The sequence below is a fragment of the Stegodyphus dumicola genome, chromosome 4 (assembly GCF_044657685.1).
Source record: "Stegodyphus dumicola isolate Sdum_Otavi_A_Nest chromosome 4, ASM4465768v1".
In the NCBI taxonomy this organism is placed as follows: domain Eukaryota; kingdom Metazoa; phylum Arthropoda; class Arachnida; order Araneae; family Eresidae; genus Stegodyphus; species Stegodyphus dumicola.
The window spans coordinates 25,357,747-25,370,052 of NC_140771.1; positions in this window are offsets into that span (position 1 = coordinate 25,357,747).

Sequence of the window (12,306 nt, forward strand, 5' to 3'; positions counted from 1 at the left end):
ACTTTACATATCCTTCATTTGAATTTGGGTACCACCCCTTTCTTCCTAAAATAGTAGCTGTTTATAATTCAGAGGTCGTTTACACATTTTTTAGACGATTTTCCTTGCATTTACAGAAGCATTTTACCTAATTTTTTGTTGTTTTAAATGTTCTGTTTGCTAACCTTTATTCTTCATTACATTCCTACATCGTAATTTCAAAAACAATAGAGCCTTTTGTAATGTCGGAAAAGGTATTTTATCCGATTCCTCTTAAATAGTTTTCCAAAGTCCAAGGAGGGCTGTAAGTAGACATTTGAACAATTTTTAAAAGTCCAAAAGGGCGAAAATCCATGGGTCATATATCAGATTATTGAGTAGAGATGTGAGTGAAAGGTAAGGGCTTGATACCCGTTTCTTGTTTCATTCACCCCCAGGACGTTAACAGTGCATTTTGATGCGTGGCTACTTCCTTTGTCTTGATGCAGTTGTACTGTCTTTGTTGATGGTACTGTAGGTAAAGAGAAGGCATTTCATATTTGAAAACTGGGTATCGGACTGTAGAGACATTAGGTTATTTTTGAAGTAGAAAAAATGAGCAATGCTCTCGCCGGGACTCGAACCTGGACCTCTCGAATACGCGCCGAGTGTGCTTCTCTTCCACCACGAAGGCATGCAGAAAGAAGGGAGAAAATCCTCTTTTAAAGGACGACTGGGAATAAGAAGACCCAATCGCCAAATCCTGGTGGTGAAGAATCATCATCCACCTCTTTTTTCGGGGGCTACTGTAGAGTCATTAGGGGTTTTTGATGCTGGAGAAGTGAAAAATGAGCAATGCCCTCGTTGGGACTCGAACCTGGACCTCTCGAATACACGCCGAGTGTGTTACTGTTACACCACGAAGGCATGTACAAAGGAGGAAGAAAAAAAAAAAAAAAAAACCTTATAAGATAGCTACCTGATAATATATAGAATTGCTCTTAAAATTTTCTCCACCACTTTTATTTTTAATTTGTCGGCATATGAAGAACTTGCAATAATCATAAATCCCTTTGAGAGAATGAGAGATTTCTGTGTCACATGAAAATTAAGATCAAAGAGTATTTAGGTCGACAAGGACCCCTGCAATGTTTTCGTTGCCAGGGGTTTAATCATACACAAGCGGGTTGCAATTATGCACCCAAATGTGTCAGATGTGGCAAAGGACATTTTGTTAATGAATGCCCTGATAAAAATAACAATGACAAGCCTCCAGTCTGTGCCAATTGCGGGGGTTCCCACACTTCCAGTTTCAGGGGGTGTGAGAAGTTCCCCAAAAGAAAATCTGAGAAACCAATCAATTTCCCCAGTAGGGTGATTGAAAATAAATCCTATTCACAGGCGCTCTCCACAGGCCTATACTCTGATATATTGAGTGAAGCTAAACAAGTTTTCACGGACCTTGCGGAACTAGTTTCCGTAATAAAAAATGCGGGATTTCAAATCTCGCAACAAGTCAAAGAAATAAAAGATAATAACCAAGAGAAAAATACTTCTACTACTATAGATAATGGGTCAAACTAGACCAACGAAAGTTCCCATTTCTATCATGACTTGGAATGCCCGTAGCATTCATTATAAGCTCACTGAACTGTCAAACTTCATTACGTGTCATAATATCGACGTGGCGCTCATCACTGAAACCTTCGCTACGTCAAGCACCCCGATGAAGATTCCTAATTATTCATGTTATCGTTGCGACCGTCTAAGTCACCGAGGTGGGGGGGTCGCGATTTTTGTACGCAACTCTCTTCAATCTTGTCTGATCTGCGAAGAGAGACATAATGGGCATGAAATTGTGACTGTGTCTGTACTTCTGCCGCATTATGGTAACGTTTACTTCACTTCTATGTACAATCCTCCTCAGAATATGCTTGATATAAATTATCTCGCAAAAATACTTGACATCAATAAGCAAATCATCCTTGCAGGGGATTTAAATGCTAAAAGTCAGGAATGGAATTGCAGGAGAACAAATAAAAACGGAATCAAGCTTTCCGAATTCATTAATAATCACCCTATTTATTTTCATGTACCAAGCGAGTACACGTATTTGCCGAATAATCCCAATACAGGGGACATTTTGGATATTTTCATTTCAACCATCTCCCTCTCTTTCAATCTAGAGGTTATTCAAGATTTAGACTCAGACCACTGCCCGGTCATTGCGACCCTAGGCACAAACAAAGATATTATGGATGAACAAATTAATTCTACTAACTGGAAAATTTTCAATGAAATTCTCTCAGAATGTAATACTAACAGTATTTTACGCACTCCTGAGGATATTGAGATTGCGACCAAGCAGCTTACAAATGACATACAAAGAAATTCCATTTTTCCACTAGAAAAATTCCTAGAAGACAGGTTACTAATAAATTACCACAAAAGATTAAAAGTCTCATCAGAGATCGAAATAAACTCAGGAAAAGGTATCATCTCACGTGCAATCCTGATACCAAAAAAGAGATGAATAGACTTGGTAAGGAAATTAAAAAACAGATAAACTCCCACCGTAAAGAGCTCTGGGATGAGAAAATTGAGAGTTTTAACGAGCCTAGTAGCTCATTCTGGTCGTTTGTAAAACGTCTAAAAAATAAACCCACTGTTAATAGGCCGATTTACCATGAGCATGGCATTGCGCTCACAAATATTGAAAAATGTAATACGCTCGCTGAGCACTTTGAAAAACAATTCATTACAAACACTTTTCCATGCAATCAGGATTTTACAACTCATGTGAACTTCACAGTGTCAGAATGGCTTTGCAAAAATAACCTGAAAAATCACTTAGAACTTACCTCACCACAAGAAATCATGAATATAATTAAAAAGCTCAGGAATAGAAAGGCACCCGGGCAGGATAATGTTAATAATGTAGCACTGAAATGGCTGCCAACAAATATGATTAATCGACTTACAGGTATTCTGAATGCCTGCCTGTACAATAGTTATTTTCCGAATATATGGAAGTCTGCCAAAATGATTGTGATCCCAAAGCCGGGAAAGAATCTGACGAAAACGGATGGGTACATGCCCATTAGCCTACTGCCCAGTATGGGAAAAATACTTGAAAGAATAGTTCCTCAGCAGAATACAACCTCACTTGGATAAATTACCACTTGAACAGTTTGGATTCAGGAAAGCCCTATCCATGACAAAGCAACTGGTTAGACTTAATGAGTTCATAGGTAGTGCACTGCACAACAAAAGATACGTTGCCTTACTCATGCTAGACGTGGCGAAGGCGTTCGACCGCGTCTGGCATGAGGGGTTAATTTATAAATTAATCAGTTTGCAGTTCAGCACTGAGTTAATCAAAATTATTCACTCGTTCCTTTCAAACAGAACATTCAGTATTCACATTGATGATAGCACCTCAGATAAGAAGCAAGTACAGGCCGGGGTCCCTCAAGGATCTATTTTAGGGCCCGTGCTCTATTTATTCTACGTGGCAGATCTACCTGCAGAACATCTAGATCCCAATTTTTTCATGGGCTGCTACGCAGATGACACAGCTTTTGCCGTCAAGTCTGGGTCACCAAATTTTGCGATCAAGAAGCTTCAAAAATTTATGCCGAAACTTGAAACCTGGTGTGCCAATTGGAAAATTGCAATTAATGCAGATAAATCTAAGCTTATGATTTTTAAAAAGAACAAAATGAATCACCCATTAACTACACAACTGTTGTTATTTGATACTGTTGTACCAGTTGTAAAAACTGCTACTTACTTAGGATTAAAATACAGTGCTAATTTCCTTTGGAAAGAGCATGTAAAATGTGTGAGAGGTAAGACTATTGGAGTAATTCAAAGTCTCAAGCCGCTCCTGTCTGCAACCTCCAAATTAGACATCAAGAGGAAAAGACATATTTATAACTCCATTATACGTCCTATTTTTGCGTATGCTTCTCCGGCCTGGGCAACAGTTCAGAAAAAGGAGTTGAACACGCTGCAAATTATTCAAAATAAGGTACTTAGAATAATAACAAATGCTCACGACTATGTCTCGAATCAAACCCTGCACAATGATCTGAAAATGGAATCTGTAGAAACATATCTACACAAAGCAAATAATAAATTCTTCAATAAAGCACAAGAATGCAACCATATGACTGGTTTAAATGTATTAGATTATGTTATTCTAGAAGAAGATGCTGCACTTAGACCGCTCGCGGCCCACCTCGCCCGTGACTTAAATTATCATGATGGGACATAAAATTATCATGATGGGAATGCACAGTGCCTGTTATATTGTATATAGTGTAAAGTGTATTTGATTTTATTTATTTCCCATTTATTATATTGTATGCTTAGTTTGTATGTTCTTTTCATTTGTTTTTATATTATAATGTATGCTTATGTTTAATTGTTATGATTTTATGATTGAATTTATTGGATTATGTCTGTGACTTCTTTTACGATACAACGCAAACATATCATACAGACCCTCACGGTTCCTGCTTTGCAAAATTTCTTGATGCGCGCGCCACTCTTTGGCCTTGCGACTCATGGTCGCCCCCCTGTTGCCACCTTTGACCTCCTTGAAACTTGTCATGAAAAATTCAAAGTCTTGCGCGCTTCGGGCTTAATTTTCAAGAGCCGGATAAGTTGCGCAGCTGCGCCACACTTCGGCAATAACCGTGCAGACTAGACTAGACTAGATAAATCCCTTTGAAAAACTTTCTTAAGATTCTTTGAACCATGTTTTTATTTTTTGTTGATAATAATGTAGGAATTGTGACTGTAACTGAGTTAGATTAATTAACTCTTACGGTTACAATTCTTACAATAATAGATCTCTTTTCATTGCATTCATTTAAATACAACCAAGATTTATCTACTATGATAACATTTTTCCATTTTTGTCCGAATGAATATTTCTGATAAAGAATTCTGCAGCGCGTTCTATTTTCGGCGATATGTCGTACAGAAAGACGACTCACATTATGTTTTTTCGCCGTTTTAAGACTCAAATCATCATAAATAACTTTGTTAAAAGTTGATACTGAGCATTTTTGTTAACTTGCTACTGCCCCTTAACTTGGGAGTTTCTTTTAACATTAAAGATTTTATCCTTGCAAAATTCGAAACATTCCGTTTTTTTCCTTGGTTATGTATTTGGAGCAATTTTTCAACTTGAAACCAAACTTTGACTTGTTTCTCCTTTCTTATTGACAATATTACCAATCGTAGCTTTAGATATCGGAAAACCTTCACGGTGTTTTGTAGTAATTAGATACGAATATTTCCTTCGGAGAGAGCACAGGCATAACTTTCTATCCATTGCTTTACCCGCAATTTGCATGAAAACAAAACTCTTAAGTAGTAAATAATAATCAATACTTTCCAAAATACAGCTAAAAATAAATAAATAAATAAATAAAAATCCAAGCAGACTTTTTTTTTTTTGTTAAAGCAAAGCAAAATCGTTTAAAAATTTATGAACAACCTCTGTATATCAGTCTTAATTGCGTCATTTCAAAATTAATCCGTTCCCATTCCATCTTACATAATATGCAGCAATGCAGACCTTTCATTCACTGCTATTCAGAACCGAAATTCCCACACTTCTACTAAAACTCTATGTCTATCATTCATTGTGTGTCTTATGTAAATTTCAAAGAATGTTATGATCGAAGGTTGGCTGGATATTGCGTCCACGATGATGTGTGAAGAACAATATGTGTCTCAAGAACAGGTAGTACAGCCGATAATAAATTATGTCACATCTACGGCTGAGTTTGACTGCAAGTTTCATCATGCTATCTACGCAATGAACCACTTCCAACCCATTACAGCTATCTCTAACTAATCTATTATATAGATACATTAACAAATAAGGAAAAATTAAAACAATGAAACCATTATTCAGATAATGAGGGAAATGGCGCGTTTCTTAGGTAATACATAACAAATAAGTAATGTCGGATACTAATTTGTACGCAACTGTTTAACCAAATAGACAATGTTGTATGAAAGACGATTCTCGTGTAATAAATCAAAACGCATTTCCTTCAGACAATAAAATCGCGCTATAAATAATACCGTTATTTCTTGAGTGTTTTATAAAAGGAAATCACACAGCCAAATGCTGGAACGAAATAGCAGTCGAATAATGTTTCCTTGCTTGAAACAAGGGTTTCTAGTTTTACTAATCAGGTAGAGATGGAACATTTCAACCGTCGAAACTTACGAATGGGAAAAGATTCGGCATTCGAAATATTCAACCTTTGCTTTTTTTCCCCCTTCCCCTCACCATTCAAGCCCTAACCTAAAATCTGTTAACTGTTTTAAATAAAAAAATTTGGAAATATTATTTTTATATATATTTGGAAATATATTTTATCTATATTATTTTATATACTATATTTTTATTGGGAGATTTTTATCAAAAGAGACCAGTTTAAAAAGAATGCAACTACTGCAATTTCAGTGGCTCTTGATTACTAAATTCACCTTGAGGTCCTGAGTTCTGTACTCTTAACTTTCTAAAGACGATTAAGCGTTCCATGTTCAATATTTATCTGCATGTTAATTTGTAAAGACCTTATTTTATTCTAACCAATTATTTCCTCGGTGAACTAACGTTCAGTTGAACTGGGCTCCTGGGGGTAGCCCTATCCCAGTACAGTAATTGCATTTTTTTTCGAACGTTGAAAATAGCGTTGTACGAGTTCGTAGAAAATAGTAATTCAGTGAGCAATTGAGGCGTGAAGAGATAGCAGTTTTGGCATATTCAGAAGTAATGGCAGAGTTCATAGCAGTTATTGAGTTCATGGCAATTATTAAGTTAAAGTCCTGAAAAAATTGAAGAAGCGGTAGGGGGAGGGGCTAGATTCTTTTCAGTTCTATACTAATTTAAGGAGATAGCCGAATGAATGAGGGGGTGAGGGCAGATAAAAAAGTTAAATTAAGCCTGCTATAAGTTTAATTAATGAACAGGAAGGATTGAAAGTTTAAATTTTTCAAATTATTAGTGCTAAGCCATATATTTTGATATTTTAATATGCAGTATAAATTGATAAAAATTGATTAAAGAATAAATAGTGAGGGTTTTTTTTAAATTATTAAAAGTTAGTCAAAAGAGTAAATACCTCTATTATACTTTTCTGAGGATAGCTTTTGGCTTTTTCTTGTGTTCTACTGAATTGGTTTTAGTTTGTAAAACTTTCCTATCTCTTCTGATTTCAGTTTCCTGCCAGAATGTAAACTTTAATGATGTAGTATGCAAATCTAAGTGAGTTCGGTGGTGTGGTGTATTTAATTATAGCAAAGCACACTGGGGCTATCTGCCTAAGGGGAGGAATGCCTTCGTGGAGGACTTAAGGGAAACTGGCTCGCATACACGTTACACATGGGGAAAACCACGAAAACACCCATGCAGCCAGCCCGTTCGCGTGATTCGAATCTCGGACCGAACTATCAGTGTTCAGCGACGTTACCGCTCGGCCGCTGGTGGGCCTAAGTGAGTTCGGAATCAGTATTTAAGCAGCGGTTTTAAGAGTAGCAGTCGTTAGCCCATCTTACTTTATTATGATTTTGCATTTTTTTTTCCCTGTTCGAGTTACTTAGCCACAAGTTGTGGCAACTGTGAGCACCAAATGAACGCAGATCTTTGTTTAGTTTAGTTCAAATAAAAAGATTATTTAAACCTTCTTCTGCAGCTTCTGTTTATCAAAGACATAGCGAGAACTCGCTACTCAGTCTTTTCAGTAGAGTCTATCCTTGGATGATCAATAGTCTACCTTGGATGATGATAAATTTTTGAAATAATTTTCTTTTCTTCACTTGTTTTGGTTTTAAAAAACTCTGAAAAAAATGTTAAAAAAACATTCAACTTTTACTCAAATGCTTTTTGTAAAATTATTTTGGAAAAATAAAACTCAGAACCAATATAAAAAGTAATAACCCCATACCAGAACACAAACTCTTTATAAATACTTTTTTTGATAGCAGAAAATTAAAATCTATTTGTTCAACAACAGGTACAAAACTTTTGCAATTGTAAAGTGAAGGTACCACCAAGATTTGAACTTGGATCACTGGATTCAGAGCCAATCGCCAAATCCTGGTGGTGAAGAATCATCGTCCACCACCGTTTTTAGTTCGGGCGCCACGGTACAGTCATTAAGTTATTTCGAGGCAGGAGACGTGAAAAATGAGCACTGCCATCGCCGGGAATCGAACCGCGGACCTCTTGAATACGCGCCGAGCGTGCTGACCATTACACTAGAAAGGCATGCTAAGAAGGCGAGAGAAATACTTTATAACCTGTTTTATTCCGTAGTGAAGTCTATAGTGCCCCATGCACTTCTTTAAATAAATTCCGTGCATAAACTGATAATTTTTAGCAATTTTTTTGCTACTGATGTTTGGAAAATCGGTTTATATAGGAGTTCTTAATATCGGTATCTGACTAGGAATTTTCTAGAAATTCTGAAGCCTTTTTTTTTTTTTTTTTTTTTTTTTTTGCCAGGAGAATCGTCTCTATCATCATAAAAAATCGATAAAGGGATTTTATAAAATTTATATCCATATTTTTTAGTTCCTTGTACGAAGTAAAAAAGAAGTATTGTAATCGCGAAAAGTTTCAGGCAGCATATTTCAAGAAAAATATCCATTTTGACCGCTTTCGAATGCAATTTAACGATGTTTTTGCGTGATATCTATACGTAAGGACAGAATAAAAGACTCTTTTCCTCCAAAAAAATTATAAAACTGCTTTAAAATGAATTCTGAAGAGAATTTTTCGTGGCGTCTGTACGAACGTATATACTTATGTACGCACGTATCTCGCATAACTCAAAAACGAGCAGTCTCAGAACGTTGAAATTTTGTATATAGGACTACTATAACATGTAGATGTGCAAACATGTAGATGTGCACCTTGTATTTTGGTTGCAATCGGCGCACCAAACGTATATAAATATATTTATATATATATACCCACTCTGTTACTAGGCTCAGTGATCTCAGTTTCTTTACTCTTATACGTTTGTAAATTGTACATTTTTTGCTTTAAAAAGGATTTAATTACGTTGTTCTTATCTTCCTTATCTTAAGGTTTTTATGCCTTTTTAGTAAATCTGTATGCGATATTTTTAGAATTATCAACAATTTTAAAGTTGTTTAAGTGCCGCTAAGCTTAATAATTTTTTTGATGGCGGCCATTCCTTGTTTACATTTGAAACAGCAGAGTAGTGGATTTGTTGCCAATCTAGAGAAATATAGCTTCTCAACAATAAAGATAACGCCTTCATTTATTATTGCGAATTAAATCATGCTTAATCCTTTCTGGAATTTTTTCGAGGAAATAAGTGTTTAAGATTTACTTAATTTTTAATAATTAGTAATTTAATTTTTAATAATTAGTAATTTTTAATATATATATATTTTGAGTTTTTATGTATTTTTGCCTTGCCGCGAAGTGAGAACTGAATTAATTGAATGAGAAATACTCAATCGTCTGAGAAAAACTGTTTCTTTTTTTTTTTTTTTTTTGTTTGCTTAATTTCTTTTATACATCGTTCTAGCTCTATTATAGTATTTGAATAGAACATGTGGCAACGACTAGATAATTCTTTAAATGATATAAATTTTGTGCATTCTGAGTTATATAATATGAACGAAATATAATACTGTTAAGTAAACCTAGCGCCAGAGTGTCACTATGGTAAACAAATACAGTGTATTTTAAAGAATGCATTTATTCTATTGTGGTTTATGCGCTGTCGGCGAAGTAGATTTAATTCAGTCCAATAAGTTTAAATGAAATGCAAGTAAAATGAGTATAATTTAGTATTCCGTACAAGAAAGTCATGTGGTGTACACATCAGATTTTTTCATGAACTATTTCCGACATCTTTCTTGCAACAATCAAAAGTAAATCTTATGTCATGCAAGGCTCTTAATTTTTTAATCATTTAGTAGGTTCGTAAGATGCAAGCAAATACTTTTTGTTGACAGCAACAAATATCTCAAAACATTACTTCTGTGCCTGAAAATTTTTCTTTATAGAAAATTAGCATACATTTGAATAATCATATCTTATACATCGAGTATGTAATTGCATACAGTATCTGCTACAGATTTGCAGCTCCCTTCCTTTCTTTGATCAACATGAAAAACAGGTTTTAAACGCTAATTTTGTCTCTTATTTTTCCGAGTGCAACAGTCTTGCACGTTGGAGAGAAAAATCTGCTTTATTTCGAAATGTGTTGCCACTGCTCGCTTTCAAATCGTAGAGTTTCTTAATAAAAAAATCTGATGTGTACACCACATGACTTCCTTGTACGGAATATTAAATTATACTCAATTTTTTCTTGAATTTCATTTAAATTGATTGGATTGAATTAAATCTACTTCGTCGACAGCGCATAAACCACAATAGAATAAATGTACTCATTAAAATTCACTCTATTTGTTTACTATAACGACACTCTGAATGCACAAAATTTATATCATTTGAAGAATTATCGTTGCCACATGTTCTATTCAAATACTAGTATAATAAAGCTAAAACAATGTATGAAAAAAATTAAGAAAACAAAACAGAAAAGAAACAGTTTTTCACAGACGATTTAGTATTTCTCATTCAATTAATTCAGTTCTCAGTTCGCAAAAAGGCAAAAATACATAAAAACTCAAAATATCTGCATTAAAAATTACGAAGTAAATCTTAAACACTTATTTCCTCGAAAAAATTCCAGAAAGGATTAAGCATGATTTAATTCGCAATAATAAATGAAGGCGTTATTTTTGTGTTGCGAAGCTTAGTCTCTCTATTGGCAACAAATTCACTTCTCTGCTGTTTCAAATGTAAACAAGCAATGGCTGCCATCAAAAAAATTATTAGGCTTAGCGGCACTTAAACAACTTTAAAATTGTTGATAATTCTAAAAATATTGTATACAGATTTACTAAAGGCATAAAAACCTTAACCGGAAGATAAGAACAACATAATTGAATCATTTTTAAAGCAAAAAATGTACAATTTACAAACATATAAGAGTGAAGAAACTGAGATCTCTGAGGCGGGTAACAGAGTGGATATATTTACAAATATATTTATATACGTTTGGCGCGGCCGATTGCAACCAAAATACGAGGTGCACATCTACATGTTATAGTAGTCCTATATACAAAATTTCAACGTTCTGAGGCTACTCGTTTTTGTGTGTGTGTGTGTGTGATTATGGCAAAGCCTCGAGGGCTATCTGCGTAAGGGCAGGAGGGATGCCTTCGTGGAGGACTTTCTAAGGGAAACTGGCTCGTATACACGTTACACATGGGGAAAACCACGAAAACGCCCATACAACCAGCCCGTTCGTGGGATTCGAACCTCGGACCGAACTACCAGTGTTCAGCGATTTTACCGCTCGGCCGCTGGTGGGCCCGCCACTCGTTTTTGAGTTATGCGAGATAGTACATACGTTCATACAGACGCCACGAAAAATTCTCTTCAGAATTCATTTTAAAGCAGTGTTATAATTTTTTGGAGGAAAAGAGTCTTTTAATCTGTCCTTACGTACAGATATCACGCAAAAACATCGTTAAATTGCATTCGATAGCGGTCAAAATGGATATTTTCGTTGAAATATGTTGCCTGAAACTTTTCGCGATTACAATACTTCCTTTTTATTTCGTACAAGGAAGTAAAAATTGTAAATTTTGCAAAATATGAAATAAAATTAGCATTGCCAAACATTAAATATATTACAATGACATAAAATCATATTCTGAAGTTGAAGAAAGCACACGATTGCATGTGACGTCATAGTATGTCGAGCTGCTGTTGGCAACTTTTTTGCTTCAGGTTAGGATAATTGACTCCCACATTAATTCTTTTATTGATATTGAGAAAAAGTTATATTACATTAAATTTAAATCATGACGTCGTACGTATGCATACATATTAACCTGAAGTGTCAAAAGGTTTTGTTTCCTGGTTTGGCAACAAAAAAATTATTTACGAATTGGTTGTGTCTTGGAAAGAATGAACTGATTTTATTCATACTGAAATGTTTCTGTGCATTTTCTTTTCAGGTATCCATAATTATAAATTTTAATCTTATATATGTGCGGCTTAAGTGTTTGTCGCCGATAGTTTATTGCCTGCTTGCGTAACTGTAAATTGTTTTAATCCCCGTACAGTGCAGCGCGTGACGAATATTACGAGAAAGCTAAGCAGTAAAAATTAAAAATACAAGAGCACGTGCATTTAACATTTAATAAATAAATTTAACATCTGCATATAATAGAATTCGGAAATATGCAACCGGCAAA